At 47.4% G+C, this 20,170-nt stretch overlaps 1 protein-coding gene and 1 pseudogene across 2 annotated transcripts in view; both read right to left on the bottom strand.

Annotated features, from left to right (window-relative positions):
- SGSM3 (small G protein signaling modulator 3) overlaps window positions 1-7,473 on the bottom strand; it is a 32,476-nt gene extending 25,003 nt beyond the window's left edge. Inside the window, exon 1 of the mRNA XM_084748353.1 lies at window positions 7,328-7,473. The gene's annotated coding sequence lies outside the window, so the exon portion shown is untranslated. The remainder of the gene's footprint in view (window positions 1-7,327) is intronic.
- Window positions 7,474-11,209: 3,736 nt separating this feature from the next.
- LOC311578309 (ubiquitin-conjugating enzyme E2 C-like) lies at window positions 11,210-12,988 on the bottom strand (annotated as a pseudogene). The gene is made up of 3 exons: window positions 12,811-12,988; window positions 11,496-11,838; window positions 11,210-11,317 (listed from the first exon to the last, which is right to left on the bottom strand). The product of its transcript is annotated as a ubiquitin-conjugating enzyme E2 C-like (transcript).
- Between the last annotated feature and the right edge of the window lie 7,182 nt (window positions 12,989-20,170).

Raw genomic sequence — 20,170 nt, forward strand, 5'->3', positions numbered from 1 at the left:
AATAAAAAGTTAAAAAAAAAAAAGCTGGAGACAGAGCTCAGTGGAAGAGAGAGCACTTGCCCAGCAAGCATGAGACCCCAAGTTCTATCCCCCAGTATGGGGAACAAGGGACAGAAGGCACCAGGAAAAGACTAACATCCAGGAAGCACAGCTGATTACTTTTGCTCCTGACCCACTTCAGCCAGAGGTCGATTTCAGGATGTTCAATCCCTTCTCTGCTTTATTTTTATTTATATGTATATGTTTGTGTGTATGTCAGTGTATACCATGTGTGTTTGGGTACCCAAGAACATAGAAGAGGGTGTCAGAGCCCCTGGAGCTGGAGTTAGCAGGCAAGTGCTGGGAAACAAACTCAGATCCTCTGTAAGCACAAAAAGAGCTCTTAACCGCTGAGCCATCTCTCCACACCCTCAGCCTTATTTTTTGAGACAAGGCCTGTCACTGAAGCTTACCTTTTGGCTAAACTGGCTGGCATCAAGCCCCAGCATCTGCCTGTCTCTGCTCCCCAAATGCTGGAGTTACAGATGTGTACCACCAGAGTGCTGGAGACCGCAACCCCTGGTCCTCACACTTTACCCATTGGGGAGCTTGGGATGATGGTTCAGTGGGTAAAGTGTGAGAACCAGGGGGTTGGGGTCTCCAGCACTCTGGTGGTACACATCTGTAACTCCAGCAAGCTCCTCAATTCCTTCCCCACACACATTTTACTAATTTGTGCACAAACAACATGGAAGTCAGACTTGTAGAAACTGTTTCTCTCTTCTATCCCAGGGACTGAACTCAGGCCTTCAGGCCTGGAGGCCAGCAACTTTACCCACTGAGCCATTCATCTACCCCATAATCCTACTTTGCATCAGTTTTAAAATTTTTTTAACTAATTAATTAATTTTACGTGTATGAGGGCTTTGCCTGTATATATATCTATATACTGTATACTGTGTGTGTGCCTGGTACCCATAGATCTGAAGAGAGTGTCACAGCCCCTGTAGTGCTGTAAATCCTGGTCCTCTACAAGAGTCTCTTAAGCAGTGAGATATCTCTCCAGCCCTGCCTGCATCAGTTCTGACCATGTGCATCATTATGGCAAAAATTTTTATTGCTACTGTGATGGGGGGGGGGTGTCTTGCAACATACCACATGCTCCGGTGGAGGTAAAAGGACAACTCTGTAGCATCAGTTCTCTCCTGACACCTTTACATAGAACCTAACTCAGCTCGTCAGGTTTGCACCTGCTGAGGCGCCTCACTGGCCCTGGATAGCCTGACCTACAGATGAGGAGAAGGAAGAGAAAGTAAAAGAGGAGAAGGGATGAAAGTAGCACTGGACTTTAACCTTATTCTCAAGTCACACAAGTTTAGGATATTTACTGAGGGAACTCAAACATAAGAAGTAGGAAATGACCTGCTGTTTCCTGCCTTTAGAACGTTAGTTAGAAGGCTAACTATGTGTCTGGAAAATGTACTTAGGCTGAGAATACCCATATTATGTTGTTAAGGAAAAAAATAATCTTTTTTTTTTTTTAGACCTAATTGCAATTCACGCTTTTTCTTTCTTTCTTTCTTTCTTTCTTTCTTTTGTTTTTTCAAGACAGGGTTTCTTTGTGTAGCCTTGGCTGTCCTGGACTCACTTTGTAGACCAGGCTGGCCTTGAACTGACAGCGATCCGCCTGCCTCTGCCTCCTGAGTGCTGGGATTAAAGGAGTGTACCACTACACCTGGCTCAAATCATGCCTTTTCTAAGACTTCTTTTTATTATTGAGACTGAGTCTCCCCTATATTGCCCAGGCTAGCCTGGAAATTTCTGGGTTCAAGCAGTTTTCCTGCCTCAGCCTCCATGGTAGCTGGCCCATCTTCTGTTTAAAGAATGAGGCTTTCAGTAGATAATTAGGGCTATCCATTTCAGTTTTCATGTTGCTCTTACTGAGAAGCTATCCAGTGAAAGCGAACCTAAAACACATCATTAGCGAGAACCCCTAGCATGAAGCTGGGCTCAGGGATGGCATAAGCCTGTGGTCCTAGTCCTCCCTCACAGGGATCTTGAGTTCAAGGCCAGCCTGGGCTGTATGACAACACCACCTCTAAAACAAACAACAAAACACACATAAATATAGCCAGCCACAGTGGCATGCACCTGGGAGACAAAGGCAGCAACATCAGGAGTTCGAGGCCACTCTTATTTATAGAGTCACTTTGAGACCAGCCTAGATTACAGGAGACCCTGTCTCAAACAAACAAAACCTCACAAATATAGAACATATAATGCCTTAAAATGCCTTAAAATTCAGAAAACATAGAGCTGGGTGCAATGGCACAGGCCTTTAATCCCAGCACTCAATAGGAGCTCTGTGAATTTTAAAATAGCTTGCTCTACGTGGCAAGTTCCCAGACAGCCAGAGTTACATGGAGACCCTGTCTCCAAAAAAAAAAAAAAAAAAAGAAGAAGAAGAAGAAGAAAAGAAAGAGAAAAGAAGAAAAAGGAGGAGGAGAAGGAGGAGAAAAATAGAGGAAGAAGAAGAGGAAGAAGAAAGAGAGATAGAAAGGCTGGGCAGTGATGGTGCATGCCTTTAATCCTAGCACTCAGGAGGCAGAGGTAGGGGGATCTCTGAGTTCAAGGCCAGTCTGGTGTACAGAGCAAGTTCCAGGACAGCCAGGGCTACACAGAGAAACCCTGTCATGGGGGTATGGGGAGGGAGAAAGAAAGAAAGAATGAAAGAAAGAAAGAAAGAAAGAAGAGGAGAGGAGAGAAATCTGGGCAGTGGTGGTGCACACCCTTAAGCACTTGGAAGGCACAGGCAGGCAGAACTCTGAGTTGGAGTCCAGCCTGGTCTACAGAATGAGTTCCAGGACAGCCAAGACTACACAGAGAAACCCTGTCCAAAAAAAAAAAAAAAAAAGGAGTGGGGTAGGATATGAATATAACCAGAGAAAAGACACAGTGTTAGAAGACACAGATAACACCTAACTGTGCCCACTGAAGAGAGAGGAATGGTGATCATAAAGGCAATGAGCCTACATTTTAAAAAGAGGAGAGATTTAATGTAATATTAAAAAGCAGTGCTGTCAAAACAGCTGATAATCTGCACAGAAACCTTAGCCTCGTGATTTGGTCATATGCTGCTACTACTAGCACTCATCTCTACCATGCTGAGCACAACAATCCCATAAGCTCTTAGCCTCCAAGTTATCACTCACCTAGTGCGGATCTACAGAGAGAGGGAAGGTGGGGAATGAGACAAAGGCCCTACTTTTCAAGAGCTCACGCTCAAAGCCAGTATCACAAAGACCCACTGTGGCTCGGTTCTTAGTCTGTCAGACTCCAAAGCCTGCACGGGATCTTTCAACCCTATCACTTCTCACTGGTTGGAGAATTCTCCCTGAAGTACAGCGCCACCCATGCAGGCTACTATGGCTTCTAGAGCAAGGTAAGGTTTCTCTCTGTAAGTGGTCCGGCATCTTTCCCCAATTGCCAAGACTAAAGACGACGATGTAAGCATTTAACACTCTATACTGACAATTTCCAAGTTCTTTCCCTAAAGTCTCAGGACAAAACTTACAGAAGGTGGGATACACAGTGTATGTTCAGTGCATGGCTGCAGTTCATGACGGTGGAAGCCAAACTGTAATGCACTAAGGAGTAAATAAAAGGGAGGGGTAGTATCTGCCCCCCCAGCCCCCACCCCCACTTTGAGACAAATGTTACGTATCCCTGGCTGTCCTTGAACTATCTACTTAGCTGAGGAGGACTCTGAACTCCTGATCCCCCTGCCTCCACTGGGATTAAAGGCAGGGACCAGCATATCCAGTTACATGGTGCTAAAGATCAAGCCCAGGGCTTCATACATGTTAGACAACCAACCTACAAACTGAGCTACATCCCCAGGCCCAGAATTTGCCTTTTAAGGACAAATATAGAAAGAAAATGGGCCAAGTGTGGTGGCACACACCTTTAATCCCGGCACTGAGGAGGCAGAGGCAGGCAGATGTCTTTGAGTTCCAGGCCACCCTGGTCTACAAAGTGAGTTTCAGGACAGCCAGAGCTACATAAAAGAGAGACTTTGTCTCCAAAAAAGGAAAATGGGAAGACTGACTGGGAGTACAACTCAGTGGTAGAGCTTGCCTGGCATACAAGAGTCCCTCAGTTTTACCCCGAGCACCACATTAAAAGGGAAATGAGAACAAGAATGAGGAAAGACAGAAGCACACTTGCTTCTGTTGTTCTGCAGTGACGGTACTGAGCACAGGGCCTCGCACAGCCTAGGCCAGCGCTCTATTACTAAGCCACCTCCCAATACTCTGAATCCGCTTGTTGATAAGGCAACACTAAGCACTGTCGAAAGAGCGAGAGTGCTGGCTATGGCGGTGCATGTTCGTATCCCAGCACTTGCAAAGGAGACGCAGGAAGAGCTTGGGTTCTGGGGGACGGGGAGAAACTTGGGGTCTTAGAGCTGGATAGAGTTGACTAGAAGTTGTCTTGTAACAGTGTTTGTAAGAAAACTCACTTGGCCTCCAAATCTTATTTATATTTACACATGTAAAGCACAATAAACCTACACTTGACTGTGACAATTACAGTGTTTACTAGGCAAAGGGGAGTCAAACACTGCTTTCAGCAGTATTTCTCCAAGTAGAAGCCACATTCCTGTGTTCTAACTTCTCCCACCTAGCTGTCCTGTGCGGATTTCCTGTCACAGTGTGTGTTATATGCAGTGACGAACAGGATCTTTAGTTCTCCTGTGTACCACCCTTCGTGTTAGTCCCACTTCCTTATGACAGTCTGAGCTCATGAATGGCTGCTGTGGAAAACTACTGCTGTCACCAGCTGAGCAACAGGCAGAGTCTGGAGAACAGGCTGACGAAGCTGATGTCAAATCACCAAATCTACAAAGTTTTGGGCTTCTGCCAAAATCTTCAACTAAGAAGAGATAAAGTGAAAAGGCAGGGAACTTTTTTTTATGTGACTAAGCCAATAAGATGTTCTTGCAGCCACTCCAGGCACAGAAAGACAGCCGTGTAACAACAGAGATGGTCTCCCGTGTCAGCCTCAGAACTTCCCTCACTTCTATGACATGCTGCCCCAGTTCACTCTTCTGCCAACGTGACAAATTCCGAAATTCACAAGGAAAGAGGGTGAGTGGTTTTTTTGTTTGTTTTTCCCTTAGTTTTTTGAGACAGAGTTTCTCTCTGTGTGTAGCCTTGGCTGTCCTGGACTTACTCTGTAGACCAAGCTGGCTTCAAACTCACAGCGATCCACCTGCCTCTGCCTCCTGAGTGCTGGGATTAAAGGCGTGCGCCACCACCGCCCAGTGGATGAGCGTATTTTTATATAGAGGCAACTACTTGTTCACAACCTTCTTTCTTCTTGCTAGGAACTAAAGGTCTGACCGTTTTAAACCAGCACTCTACCCAAGCCACATCCAGACCTCCCCACAGTCCTATTAAATTAATGTTGTCCATGAGTCATATCCATCAACCAGAACACCTCCCCTCTCCCATAGACCACACACATCTGTGATTAAAGAAGGACAGAAAGCTGGGTGTGGTGATACATGCTTGCAATACAGCTGAGGGACAGAGGTAGGAAGATCACTGAAGGCCAGCCTTCAGACTAGCTAGGGACAAACAGCAGCAGCAGCAGTAGCAGCAGCAGCAATCAGGGGCTGGAGCCAGAGCTCTATGGTCACGAATGAATGCTGCTCTAGCAGAGAACACAAATCTGGTTCCCAGAACCTGTAACAGTCTCACAGCCGCATGTTAACTCTAGGTCCAGGGCATCAAAAGCCATCTTCTGGCCTTTGCAGTATCTTCATGCATTTGTGAACATACACATAACACACACACACACACACACACACACACCACAGCTAAAAATAAATAAATCTTAGCCAGGTGCAATGATGCACACCTGTAATCCCAGCACTCAGGGAAGCAGAGGCAGGTGGATCTCCTTGAGTTCTCTCTGAGGCCAGCCTGGTCTACAAAGTGAGTCCAGGACAGCCAAGGCTACATAGAGAAACCCTGTCTCGAAAAACCAAATTAGATCGATAGATCTTAAAAGTTTAAAACCAATCAACCAATCAAAAAGCCATGATGAGATAATGAAAAGGCTACATTTAGGATTTAGAGACAGCTCTGTAGTAGAGGGAGGCCCTGGGTTCCATACGGGGGTTATCAAAAACAACAACAACAACAACAACAACACACACACACACACACACACACACACAAAGCAACACATTAACCTTTACTTAGAATCAACAGCATACTGGTAATGGGGAACAGAGTGAGTGTGTAAAACACAGATAACTAATGCTTATAGTCACACGAGAACTGGACAATAACAAAGGAACAAGGCGAAAAGGACCTAGAAAATGTGTGTACCTTAAAGCTTAGTCACCAGCACAGTTAGAAAAGCTACAAATAAAAAAAGATGAAAATTGAAAATCAGTCCAATTAAAATTTTGAATTTGGGTGCTTGAGAGTGCACACCTTTAATCCCAGCACTAGGAAAGCAGAGGCAGGCAGATCTCTGAGTCTGAGGCCAGCCTGGGCTACATAGGAACAGCCTTTCTCAAAAACAAACTTGGATTAACCTAAAAAGATTTCTTTTAAGGGATATATATATATCCCTTATATGTGTGCGTGTGTGTATGTGTGTACGTATACATATATATATACATTTTTTTTCTGGGTCATCTCTTAATATCTCACCAAAAGCAACAACAACAACAACTAAAACAAACAAAACCACTGTGACCATTCACAAATTTCATATGCAGCATGGGACTGGAAGACTCGACACACAATCTGTCAGTTAAAAAGAAACTTTAAAGACTCTGTAATTCCTATTACTGCCATATTAAAGCAGTCTGGATCCACACCTAAATCTTGGGGTTTTTTTCCAGAACTCAAACCGGAAGCGCACAAGGCGATTGATCCTACCTATCCCTCGGCCTCAGTTTCCCCGAAGGTAACAGACGGCAGCATGCTCAGACTCGGCCTAGATGCTGAACCTGAGTCTTAAATGAAAACACCCAGGTTGGCTCTGAGGCAGAGGTGCCACCTGCCGAGACGCCCAACAGTCCGACCTGGCCGGCGGCAGGAGTCCCTGCGTCAGGCGCAGTTTCTCGGAGTCCCCAGGAGCCGCGGGAGGGGGGTGGGTCTGTCACGCGCGTCCCGGGTCGCCGTGGAAGCAGCGGCGCCGCAGCAGCCCGACGCCCCCGCCGGAGGCGCCGTCTTCCCCGCCGCCTTCCCCTCAGCCCGCACCCCGTGGCCTCCACCCAAGGGGCAGGTGAGCGTCCGCCTCGCCAGGAGACTCGCACCCCACTCACCTGTCTCACGGCCACCTCAACACCTCAGCAGGTCCGGCTCGCCGCTGGCTCCCAGTCAGCGCGCAGCGGCACCTCTGCGCACGCGCGGGGCCGGAGAGCCGGCGGCCGCGGGGCATGCTGGGGGCTGTAGTTCCTCGGAGGTACTGGCCCACTTTACGTTGCAGGCCTCCTTTTTGAGGTCCTCAGGCACCCAGTCCGTGGTATGAGCAGCCCAGGGTTATTTTGGAGCAATCAGGATGGGGTCGATGCACAAGGCCGGAGACTAGCCTCCTCTTTCAGGCTCACAGAACCGGCCTCTAAGCCAGGTTAATCTAGTTTTCCATCAGTCACAGGCCCTGGGGAAGGCAGTAATTGGTTGAGGTCATGACAAAGAAGGATGCAATTGTGTCGAACCCAAGGGCCTCCTTTTGAGTCACTCTTAACATTTAGCGAGTCCGTGGGAACCCGGAACGTAAGGTTTCTGTGAGAACTCAATGTCTGTGGGAAACATTTAAACGCAGTACCAACGAACAGTTCAGAAAGATGACAGCTGATGCGATCCCTGCTGACAAGGAATCTATCTTGAAACTGCCCCTGCCTCACTCCAGAAAGGCTATCAAAAGCCTCCACAGCCTTAAAGGGACATATCACCCAAATCTGAAAAGGCACTGACTGCGTCTAAGAGCGACTGTCTAACCTCACACCTGGGTCTGCAGTTGTGCCCAGGTGAAAGAAAGCAAAGGCGACAAAACACAAGGCGGTTCGGTCGCCACCTGGCTGTACAATGTGCGTCTTACAAAGCGCGTCAGCGGGCTTTCCACCTCACCCAAGCACAGGAGCGGACTGAGTGCAGAGTGAATGTTACCAATCTCATTTCTTTCAAGAATTCCTCCACCACGAGACATAAATATCTATTCAATCCTTATAAGGTCCCAATGACTAATTGAAGTACGCGATCCAATCCAAGTTCAGCCTGGAGAGTTCGTGAGTCGCTTAGGCTTACTCACAGAGTGATGGATTGCAGAGAGGACCGTGGGTGACCACAGAGCAGCTACACTGCCGGCTTCACCCAAAACGGAGATGGCTTCCCCATAGCCGAGTCGATAGAGCCCCTCTCCACTTCCCTAACCCGGCATAATCTAACACAGCCCAAGATCCCGAGGTCGTGTGCAATCAGGGCAGAATAGCCTCCAAGTGGCTGAGAGGAGCAGCTGTAATCTCAGGTCAGGGGAATGGTGGCCCTCTTCAGCCCCTCCTTCTGTGAGGGAATGCCAACAGTCCCTGACACCCTACTGTGGTGGCTGCCGGCAAACAGGGGCAGCTGATTTCATGGTGGTGGAAACTCAGAAGGCTGGTGTACAACGCCGTTTTAGAGAAGCTAAGTAATGCGAGCTATTAAGTGGCAAATTGGGTTCCGAATTCATTATCTAAGACGTTCATTTGTCTTTTCAGCTGCAGAGCCCGTCCTAATTGTGTACAGTTCGTTCCCAACACACACATTAAAAGCTGAAAGATGTATCTGTATTATTTTATGTTCATTGTTAGTGTTTTGCCTGCAGGTATATGCCTAGTGCTAGGAGAGGTCAGAAAAAGGCACAGACCCCTTCGAGCTGAAGTTACAGATGGTTCCGAGTCACCACGTGGGCTGGAACGGAACCCATGTCCTCTGCAAGGGCAACACTCGCTCCTGAACACTGAGCCATCCCTACAGCCCCTCAGTTTTTGTGTTTTAGACATGGTCTCTCCATGTAGCATTGGCTGACCTGGAGTTCACTGTGTAGACCAGGGTGACCTCAGACGCACATAGATCTGCTTGCCTCTACCTTCCAAGTGCAGATGTTAAAGGACTGTGCCACCATGGCTGGCTTATGAAACATTTCTTATTTCAAAATGCTACATAAGAACTCTACAAATATGTTTGGTCTACATTCGTCAGAAGCAGAAAGGAGGGGAGGAAAAAGATTTAAAAAAAAAAAAAAAAAGCAGAACACTGTTTAGCGCTCGTAGGACATCCAGTGCCCAGGGCAAGGCTGCTCTCAACGCTAGCAATGCCAAGAGCACGGAAGATGAAACTCAGAGTATTGACATAATTCAGCCAAAGTACACATGTGAGAGAAAAACATGTGTTATTGTTATTTTTATAAAACAGTGTTTGTTGGGGCTGGAGAGATGGCTCAGTGGTTAAGAGTACCGCCTGCTCTTCCAAAGGTCCTAAGTTCAATTCCCAGCAACCACATGGTGGCTTACAACCATCTGTAATGTGATCTGATCCCCTCTTCTGGCCTACAGGTGTACGTGCAGGGAGAACACTGTATACATAATAATAAATAAATAAATCTTTAAAAAAAAAAAACAGTGTTTGCTTCTCTGAGTTTTTGTCTTAACCTGGCTACCACACAAATAGCTGAGACTCTTTTATTTTTGTTTAATAATAAGCTTCACAGCACAAGAACTGAGCAGATATTGTTTGACCCTCTAAATGAATCTGGCTTCCTCCCAGAGTGCATCCCAGAGATACTTGCACTTTGTAGCTTTCTTGCTCCAACTCCTTCCTGATGTCTCTTGGACCTCTGCCCTTGCTGAATCCCCTGGCCAAATGCCCTGCTTCCTCTTCTGACTCCTCCTCTCCTACCTGGCAGGACATCCAGCCCTATTCTCTCCCCTGCTCAGGGGCTGGCTGTAAGATGCTTTGTTGGTATACACAGGGACAATTAGGCAGCAGAGTTTAAACAGCATTGAGACAGGAGGTTCTGAGAACAAGGCTTGCAAACAGATATGGGGGATACAAAAATCAGCATTTGAATTACACAATAACCTTATGCCTACAGACTGGCACCTGCCTCATGATGCAGAATAAACAGATGAAACTTCACCAGCTAAAACCAAAAAAATGGCACGGAGAGTTCTTTGAATCAAAATGTTGCGGCATTTCAACAGCCCAGAGAGACTGGGCATGGTGGTTGAAACCTTTAATCCCAGCACTTGGCAGGTGAGGTAGGCAGATCTCTGAGTTTGAGACCAGCCTGATCTACAGAGGGAGTTCCAGGACAGCAAGTGCCACACACAGATAAACCCTGTCTCAAAACAACAACAAAGTAAATACATGTTTCTCCTAAGCTATCACAAAAGAAACGAAGCCATTTGTTTGTATTGAGATAGAACTTCTGCCTAGCACTCCCAAGTGCTGGGATTACAAGCCAAACTAGAAAGGAGTGTGTGTGTGTGCGTGTGTGTGCGCGCGCGTGTGTGTGCGTGTGTGTGCGTGCGTGTGTGTGTGTGTGTGTGTGTGTGTGTGCGTGTGCGTGTGCATGTGCGTGTGTTCGTCCAGGTCTCAAGTAACCCAAGCTGGCCTCAAACTCTATGTAGCCAAGGATAACCTTCAACTTCTGATCTTCCTGCCCCATCTTCTGCATGCAAAGAAGATTCATAGGTGTGTGTCGTGTCACCATGGTTTTTGAAATGAACAACAACAGAAGAGTCTGTTATTCTCTTTTTATCTTTGGGGGAAAGTTAGTAACTCATTTACCTAATGAACTATGGATTAAATCCTTACCTAAACCTTGTCTGGATTTTGTATTACATTTCCGATGTATTTACCTATACTCTTTTGTTTGTTTTTGTTGTTTTTTTAAATACAAAAACAACTAACATGTTGGTTTAATATACATTGTTAAGGGTTCAAGCAGACTTAATGTAAAAAACAAGTAAAACAAAAATATCACCACAGCTTCGAAATAAGGAAAGGACAGACCATCTAAGAACAAAGATGAAGCCTGGTGTGGTGGCGCACACCTATAATCCCAGCACTCGGGAGGCAGAGGCAGGTGGATCACTGTGAGTTCGAGTCCAGCCTGGTCTACAAAGTGAGTCCAGGATAGTCAAGGCTACACAGAGAAACCCTGTCTCAACAAACAAACAAACAGAACAAAGAGGACCACACAAAGGAGAACAGTACAGCCTGCATCAGAGCTCTTGACTGGAGACCTGCTTTGAATACGTTTCTTGCAGGTACTTCTTTTTTTGTTTTGTTTGGTTTTTGTTTTTTTGAGACAGGGTTTCTCTGTGTAGCCCTGGCTGTCCTAGACTCACTTTGTAGACCAGGCTGGCCTCGAACTCACAGAGATCCTCCTGTCTCTGCCTCCTGAGTGCTGGGATTAAAGGCGTGCGCCACCAAGCCCGGCGCAGGTACTTCTTCAATGCTGTGGGGGTTTTTCCAGAACTCGGCAGCATGTGTATACAAAGGGCTACCGATGTTGTGTTCTCCTAGCAGGCTCTGGATAGAGAGCAAGATGGTCCTGACATCATAAAGTGCGGACCACTTATCCTCATAATGTCCAGGCAGATGATGCCCTGGGTATCCACATTGGGTGGTAGCAACTTCACTGTGGGTGCGTTGTAAGGATAGCTGCTGGGGAACTCTAAGGCGAGTTTATACCTCGGGTCTTCAAATACCGTGCCTGCTGCTCCGTGAATGGTTCTTATTCATTTGGACAGGTTGTCTGATTCAGGGAAGGCAAAAATTACTTTGCCACCTGCCACACCCGTGCCAGCGTCCACTGCCACCACTCCGGTGTGACAATGAGGCTCACAGGGCTTAGGGGTTTCTTTGATGTGAAAGCCGCATCTGAGAAGGACCCTGAGCTAGGCCCGGGGCAGGGTGCTTGGCTGAAGCCCGGAAATTTGTTCAGGCGTGCATCCCAAGGGCCCCGGGGGAGATTGAGGATTCATAATGATCATGATGTCCTTCCTTCTATGCTTTATCTGTATATTCTATGTCCTAGTTCTTGCTGATCCTCCTAGGTGTAAGGGTCCCTACTCAGTGCCCACACCTGCACCTCCACCTTTGCCATACACGGGAGCATATGATGAGGATATGATTAGGTGGGTAGAAAAGGATGGAAGAAGGGTTAAATATACAGAATTGACATTGTTTTGATTCAAAGACAAAGAGATCCTTGGTGTACTATTTCTCCTGATGATAAAAGAACAGTAATAAAGATAGTATATGATGCCACTCAGCATTGTCTTAGGGATGAGAAAAGAAGGCGCAGGTTTCAATGCTATACGTCTTCATGGCATACTCTAGAAGATTTAGAAAAGAATCTTCATCTCTGGTGGTAAAAGCTGCACGTATGCAGCGCATGGAAACGGCCTTAAGCTGCAGAAGCTGTGACCGCAGTTCTAAGAAAAACTTGTCCACTGTCTGGTGTTGATTAACTGCAAACTTAACACGGGGTAAGGGTGTCTGGGGCTAAAAGTTGCTCAAGCCAAATTCTACTGAATCTGGACAATCTGTATACTGTTATGATCTGGGCTGACTGCCAGCCCGCAGTTCCTGATATGAGTGTATAAAAACTATGCTTGAACTTCAGTAAAATTGCAGCAGCATTGAACTCAACTTGTGTTCGTGTCTGTCTGTCGCGCCGAATCCGTACCCGCCTGCATATCCTCAGACCCTGATTGTCCACGGCCGAGAAGCCCCCTGGGTGGTCCGTGGCAGCCACCGGACGTCATGAGGGTCATCAGCTCCTGCTGTAGCTGCTTGCCCGCAGGGCTCTGGGCGACGCCCACGCTGGGCTCAGCTCCCTTGCTAAAGGTGATGCTGGCAGCAGCTGGGTAGCGGTTTTGAGAGGCCATCCCAGGAGCGCTGGCACTGAGACAGGAGTGCGGAGACTAAAGGGCAGCTGCCTTACCTATCATCTTATAAACAGCACTATGCTAATTAGTGCTGAAAGACAGCTGTCTTATTAAAATTTTAAACCGCCGGAGAGGTATTACAGTCAGCAATTGAAAAGATCATTTCCCAGTGCCCTCAAGCCACGGCAGTGAGAGCCGGGAACATCCGAAGCTGGGAACCCAGTGTCAGCCTTTAGGGAGCATCTCTTCCCCCAGACTCACACTTAGATATGAGCCATGCATTTCTCAGGGATCCCCTTGTGAGGGAGGGTTAAGGGTGAGGGGCTCTGAAGTAGTTCTTATGCTAGCCTTTGTCCTAGTAGTCACACACAGATCACTTTATCAGGATCTGGAGGTATGACTTGTCTTTCCCATTTAAGATTTGATTTTATTTTAGGTTTTTCAAGGCAGGGTCTCTCTGTGTAACAGCCCTGGCTGTCTTGGAACTCACTCTGTAGACCAGGCTGGCCTCGAACTCACAAAAGATCCACCTGCCTCTGCCTCTGCCTCCTGAGTGCTGGGGTTAAAGACTTGCCTCACCATGCCCAGCTTGTTTAACAACTTTTGATCCCAGCACTCAGCACTAGGGAGGCAGGGGCAGGCAGATCTCTGTGAGCTTGAAGCCAGCTGGTCTACACAGAGAGTTCAGACAGCCAGAGCTACAAAGTGAGACCCTGTTTAAACCTTTTAAGTAGTTGGCTTATTAGACTTTCTCTGTATGTGGCACTTACAAGGTAATATGTCACATCAGATCCCCACTGAGGAAACCAAATTCTTTTTGTTTTGTTTTGTTTTGTTTTTTAGACAGGGTTTCTCTGTGTAGCCTTGACTGTCCTGGACTCACTTTGTAGACCAGGCTGGCCTTGAACTTACAGCCATCTGCCTGCCTCTGCCTCCCGAGTGCTGGGATTAAAGGCGTGCGCCACCATGCCCGGCAGGAAACCAAATTCTAATTGATGTCTATAGTCAGAACTAGCTGCACCTGCAAGGTAAAAAATGTCCATCCTTTAGACTACATCTGCAGTGAAGGTCGTATCTTGTACGTAATGTATGTGAACTCCAGTACTTAAGATACAGGTTAAGGGCTGGAGAGATGGCTCAGAGGTTAAGAGCACCGCCTGCTCTTCCAACGGTCCTGAGTTCAATTCCCAGCAACCACATGGTGGCTCACAACCATCTATAACAAGATCTGGTGCCCTCTTCTGGCATGCAGGTGTACATGCAGACAGAGCACTGTATACATAATAATAAATAAATAAATCTTTAAAAAAAAAAAAGATACAGGTTAAAATGACTGCTGTGGAATGCTGTTCTCTAAGCACAGCAGCCATTATCGTATTAATCAGACTACATGTGGATACCCAAAAGCTACCCTTACGATCAGAACCGTTGATGCTCCCACATATGAGTCCTGGGCAGCAGCCATCCTCCCTGCCTCCTCTCCCCAGACATATATAATTCTGCTCCAGCTTCATACAGGCTTACATGTAGCAACTGGAAGGTTAACTGAAGTGGGGCTCCATCTATCCAGCTATGGGGAAGTTGTCACCCTGCTGTCATGAGACTTCAATGACGCAGCTGTTTTGGGATCACCTGCGCCCCTGTAGGTAAGCCTAGAAAACTTGAAGGTTCACTGTTGTTCATCCTCTGGCATCGGCCTGGCTTCTGTGGGTTGGTCTAGGTTCTGTTTGCTTCCGGACTGGAATGGGGGACCTTGAGGTCAAGGTCCTGTTTCTAGCTCAAGGGTGGCTTGGCTTAGAGGGCTCGGGGCGAGGCCCGTGTGCTATTCAGCTCTGGGTCTCACAGGAAATGAGTTTTTCCACCAGGTGTTACAGTTGGCTCTTTTAGAATGAGATTGCTGTGTCAAGCCACAATGGAATCCTGGGAATTCCATAAGCCTGTGATGATACCAAATTGTTACAGCCCTTTGTCAAGCTTCTGTGCTAAGCGTGGTGGAGGATGGGGGTGCACACCCAAAAGCAAACAGAAGGCAGGTCTGATGAGATGGAGGCCCAGTGTCCCTGGAGGCAGGTCTGGTGAAACACAGGGCTGGCGGGTGCTTCGCTGGTGCCAGGGCAGTGCCACCATTGCTGCCCCAGGCACCCAGGGGCAATTCTTCCCCAGAATAAAAGATGAGGTTTAGCCAGTCATAGTGGGGGAGTAGTGTAAGCAGAGGCATTTATAGACCTTGGGCAGAGGGAGTGTCTTCAAGGGTGAATACATCTGATTTGCTAGGGCTAGAGGTAACCTAGATGTAACAAAACAGCCCTATTATAAGAGGGGAAAAGCAGTACCTAATTATCCTATGGGTGGGGGAGGAGCTGTAGGAGAAGTCAAAGGTCATTGGTTGAAAGCCAAGACACCAAGAGATCTCCAGGAACCCCCAGGTGCTTGCTGAACAGGTTTCTTATCAGGAAAGGGCTAGGCTTTTAGTCTTCCTGCAGGCCATGTGACCTCCCTTCTAGGGTTCAGGTAGAGAGAGGACCCCCCTGAGAAAGCGAGTCCATCGCTGTATTCTGAGCTAAGAGACTATCCAGAATTTCCACAATTGGACCTCTCCAGAAGAGCCCACAGCTCACCAAGCTGGACTTGGGTAGAACTGTCTTTGGTCTGTTGCTGGTGCGTAGAGGAATGTTTATTCAGAACATGGCTGTTCTGGCAAGAGATCATATCCAAAGACCACAGATTCTAGGTTTCTGTGATCCGGCTGGAATACAAACACACCTTTAATCCAGGAGACAGAGGCAAGCAGATCTGAGTTCAAGGCCAGCCTGGTATTGAGCAAATATCAGGTAAAGAAAAGCTTAGTCCAGACATGGTGGTACACGCCTTTAATCCCAAATCATGAAGGTAAATTTGTTTTAGAGAAGGAAGCACCCATGTCTGAAAGTGATGTTTAGCTGGGCATGGTGGCACACACCTGTAATTCCACAACTCTGGGAGGCAGAGGCAGGCGGATCTCTGTGAATTCGAGGCTAGCCTGGTCTACAAAGTTAAGTCCAGGACAGCCAAGGCTACACAGAGAAACCTGTCTTGAAAAACAAACAAACAAACAAACAAAACGAAACAAGAAGGTGATGTTTGAGTAGCAGAAAAAGTGACAAATCACTTAAGGAACAACACAGAGATAGCAGTTTTACCTGGACAGTAATAGAGAGACAGTTACAGAGAGAGAACTCAGGTGAAGACCAAGCAAGCCAGAGAAGGAGAAGGAGCCTGAAGATTAGAGCAGACTGCTGGAGTTAGTTTGAGGCCAAGCAGAACAATTCAGCAGCAGCAGAGAGAAGCCAGATTGAGTCAATCAGCTGGGGGAAGAGTTTAAGCCAGAACAGCTGAGTTGAGCCAGCCAGCCCAGAGCCCAGTAAGACAAGAAAGGTTGTAATGCCGGGTGTGGTGGCGCACGCTTTTAATCCCAGCACTCTGTGTATAGCCTTGGCTGGCCTGGACTCACTTTGTAGACTAGGCTGGCCTTGAACTCATGAAGATCCGCCTGCCTCTGCCTCCTGAGTGTTGGGATTAAAGGACTGTGCTACCACGCCATAGTTACTTAATTTTATTCTGCCTGCATGTATACCTGCACACCAGAAGAGGGCACCAAATCTTATTATAGATGGTTGTAAGCCACTATGTGGTTGCTGGAAATGAACTCAAGACCTTTAGGAAGAACTGAGAGTGCTCTTAACCTCTGAGCCATCTCTCCAGGCCATAAATAAGACTTTAAAAAAAAAAAGAAAGAAAGAAAGAAAAGAAAAGAAAAGAAAGAAAGAGGAAAAAAAAAGAAAAAAGGCTGGAGAGATGGCGCAGAGGTTAAGAGCACTGACTGCTTTTCCAGAGGTCCTGACCTCAATTCCCAGCATCCACATGGTGGCTCACAACCATCTATAATGTGATCTGATGTCCTCTTCTGGCCTGCAGGCATACATGCAGGCAGAGCATTGTATACATAATAAATAAAGAAGAAAAGGAAAAGCTGGGCATAGTGGTGCACGTCTTTAATCCCAGCCCTCAGGAGGCGAGGAAGGTGGATCTCTGTGAGTTCGAGGCCAGCCTGGCCTACGGAATGAGTCCAGGATAGCCAGGGCTACAAGAGAAACCCTGTCTCAAAACAACAACAACAACAAAACAAAACAAAACAAAAACAAGAAACAAAAAGTCAAGAAATGGTGAGCTTATTAAGCAGTATGTCTCAGAGGCTGAAAACATTTTAGGCCTATGTTAGATTGTACAGAGGCTAGAAGCTTCCAGGACTAGGCCCAGGTTAGCTGACTAAGACAGTAAGCTTCCAAGCCGGGTGTGGTGGCGCACGCCTTTAATCCCAGCACTCGGGAGGCAGATGTAGGCGGATCACTGTGAGTTCGAGACCAGCCTGGTCTACAAAGTGAGTCCAGGACGGCCAAGACTACACAGAGAGATCCTGTCTCGAAAAAACAAAACAAAACAAAACAAAACAAAAAACCAACCAACCAAACAAACAAAAGACAGTAAGCTTCCGAGACTACAGTTACCACAGGAGAATAAAGGTCCCTCTCACACTGGTGTATGGGTGCCTTATCTGAGGTGAGTAGATGTTTGCTTGGGACATCTTAGAAAAAGTTAATATAACAATGACTAAATGTAATTTCTCTTTCAGAAGAATTCCTGGCACAGAAAGAGGCCATTAGCTGAAGACTAAAGGCTTTAGTTTATAAGACCCTACCAATATTGGTTCATTTTGACAGCTGTATCATGAAACTATGCAGAAAGGCTGAGTAGACTGCAGAGGGAAACACTTCCGTGAATACATCTGAAATTACTATTTTGAGATGAGCATCCCTGTGGAGACGAGGCTGGCCCTGCCTCTGAAGTGCTGAAATCACTACTGTACTAGCATGCAACTTTACATCTGAAATTACTCTATACCAGCATGGTGGTGCATGCCTGCAGTCCCAGCACTCTGGGAGGCAGAGGCCAGCCTGGTCTACAAAGGGAGTCTAGGATTACCAGGGCTACACAGAGAAACCCTGTCTCAGGGGAAAAAATAATGTTTGCAAGTAACAGAGGAGAGATTTACTACCAGCAAGAGAGGGTGGCAAGTGTCCAGCTGTTTGCAGCTGGGCAGGAAGCCTGTTGTCCTGCCTAGGCCTAAGTGTCCACTGTGATTCTGACCCAGGGTTTTCAACACTAGCTCATCATAAACCCAATTTTAGAAAAAGTACAAGCGTTCTTTCTTCCAGCAAGCCTGCAGCGGTCACAGGGGAAATAGACTGCATGTTAGCATGCAATCACAAGTGTGCAAATACAGGAACAAGAAAGGAACACACAAACCCACCCATTCAAAGTGCACAAGAGAAACAGGCCAAACCAGCTGTCACCACAGAAGTCTAACAGAACAAACCTGTCTTGTTTTCATACCTCCTGTGAAGAAATTAATTAAAATCCCTGGTACCTAATGTCCCGTGTCCCTAATGTGATACAGAGAGAAGCAGCTTCATGACAGACAGAGCAGAGCAGAGTGTAGCAACTAACTCCTTGTGCTAGACACAGCACGTTCAAACATCTGTACTGAGGCTTCAGTATGGGCCTCTGCCTTGCAATTGAAGCGCGCTCCCACCGACTCTATCCCTAATTTTCTCTCTTTTTTTAAAAAATGAGACAGGGTCTATGTAATCCTGGCTGTCCTGGAACTCATTATGTACATCAGGCTGGCCTTGAACTCACAGAGATCCACCTGCCTCTGCCTTCCAGTGCTGGGATTAAAGGCGTCCCACCACATCCAGCTAACTCCTAGTCCTTTTTTAAACAATTACTTTGTGCATGTATATGCCTGTGTGGCAGGGCACGCACGTGGAGGTCCAAGCCTTCCTCCACGTTAACCCTGGGGATCAAACTGAGGTTGCCAGGCTTGGTAGCAAGGCCCTTCACCACCGAGCTACCTCACATGCCCCTAACCGCCCCCCCCCCCACTCCCCCGTTTTTTTGGAGACAAAGTCTCTTGTAGTCTAGGTCGATTGTCAGGATTGCAAATGTGTACCACATGCCCAACTGATGCTGTGTTGGGGATCCAAGCAAGGCTTTTGTCATGCTGGATGAGCATTCTGCCAACTGAGCTACATCCTGCCTTTTCCCCCTTACCCAGACTGGCTTTGAGCTTGCTCTGTAGCCTGAGCAGACTGTGCACTTCCCATCCTTCTAAGTAGATGAATTACGGGGCCTCCTTCAGTTTCTTTTCCAGAGTGGTGGTAATGTGCACTACAGAGGAAGTGGGCAGCATCACTGGGGCGTAAGACTCGGAGACCTGCCTCGATTACACAGTGAAACCTTTAAGGGGAAGAAGGCACAGATGTGGTATTCAATAGGTTTACAAAAATGCCATCTTTCCTGGGCTGGAGAGATGGCTCGTTTGGCAGAGAGCTTGACATGCGACCACAAGGACCCCACATCTGCATAAGAAGACAGGCAGCAGTGGCCGGGTCGGGTGGTGGTGGTCCTGAAATTTAGTGCTGGGGAGAAGGGATGAGGAGGACCCTTGGGCCTAGAGGGCAGTTATTCTAGCCCCATCGGTGAGCTTCAGGCTCAGTCAGACTGTCACAAAAAGTAGGATGGGAAGCTGGGGAGATGGCTAAAGTACTTGCCATGCTGTAGGGGACACAGAGGCCCTTGTGCTCACAGATAAGCACTGGAAACGTTAAACGCACAGGGTTGTCTCTTCAAAAGAAGGGATGTATAACCTCTTATGCCCGGAAGAGTGGGGCTGGATGGTGCTCACAGGCTGGCGACCTCTGCGCTATGGTATGGACCGGATGGAGCTCACAGGCTGGTGATCTCTGCGCTATGGTATGGACCGGATGGAGCTCACAGGCTGGTGACCTCTGCGCTATGGTATGGACCGGATGGAGCTCACAGGCTGGTGACCTCTGCGCTATGGTATGGACCGGATGGAGCTCACAGGCTGGCGACCTCTGCGCTATGGTATGGACCGGATGGAGCTCACAGGCTGGTGACCTCTGCGCTATGGTATGGAGTGGCCAGGCCACACCTGGCTCCCCAGGCCCTTATCCTGAGCACTGCTCCTCAATCTACAGAACCCATCTCTACAGACGTCACATGTACTTTACAGACACATGTACTTACAGCCTGGTGACCTTTGTGCTTTTTGTTCTTTTTTTTTTTTTCTCCCTAAAACAAGGTTTTGAAATCTGTTGGCTGTTC

The sequence above is a fragment of the Acomys minous genome, assembly GCF_964271855.1.
Source record: "Acomys minous genome assembly, chromosome: 12".
Lineage (NCBI taxonomy): Eukaryota > Metazoa > Chordata > Mammalia > Rodentia > Muridae > Acomys > Acomys minous.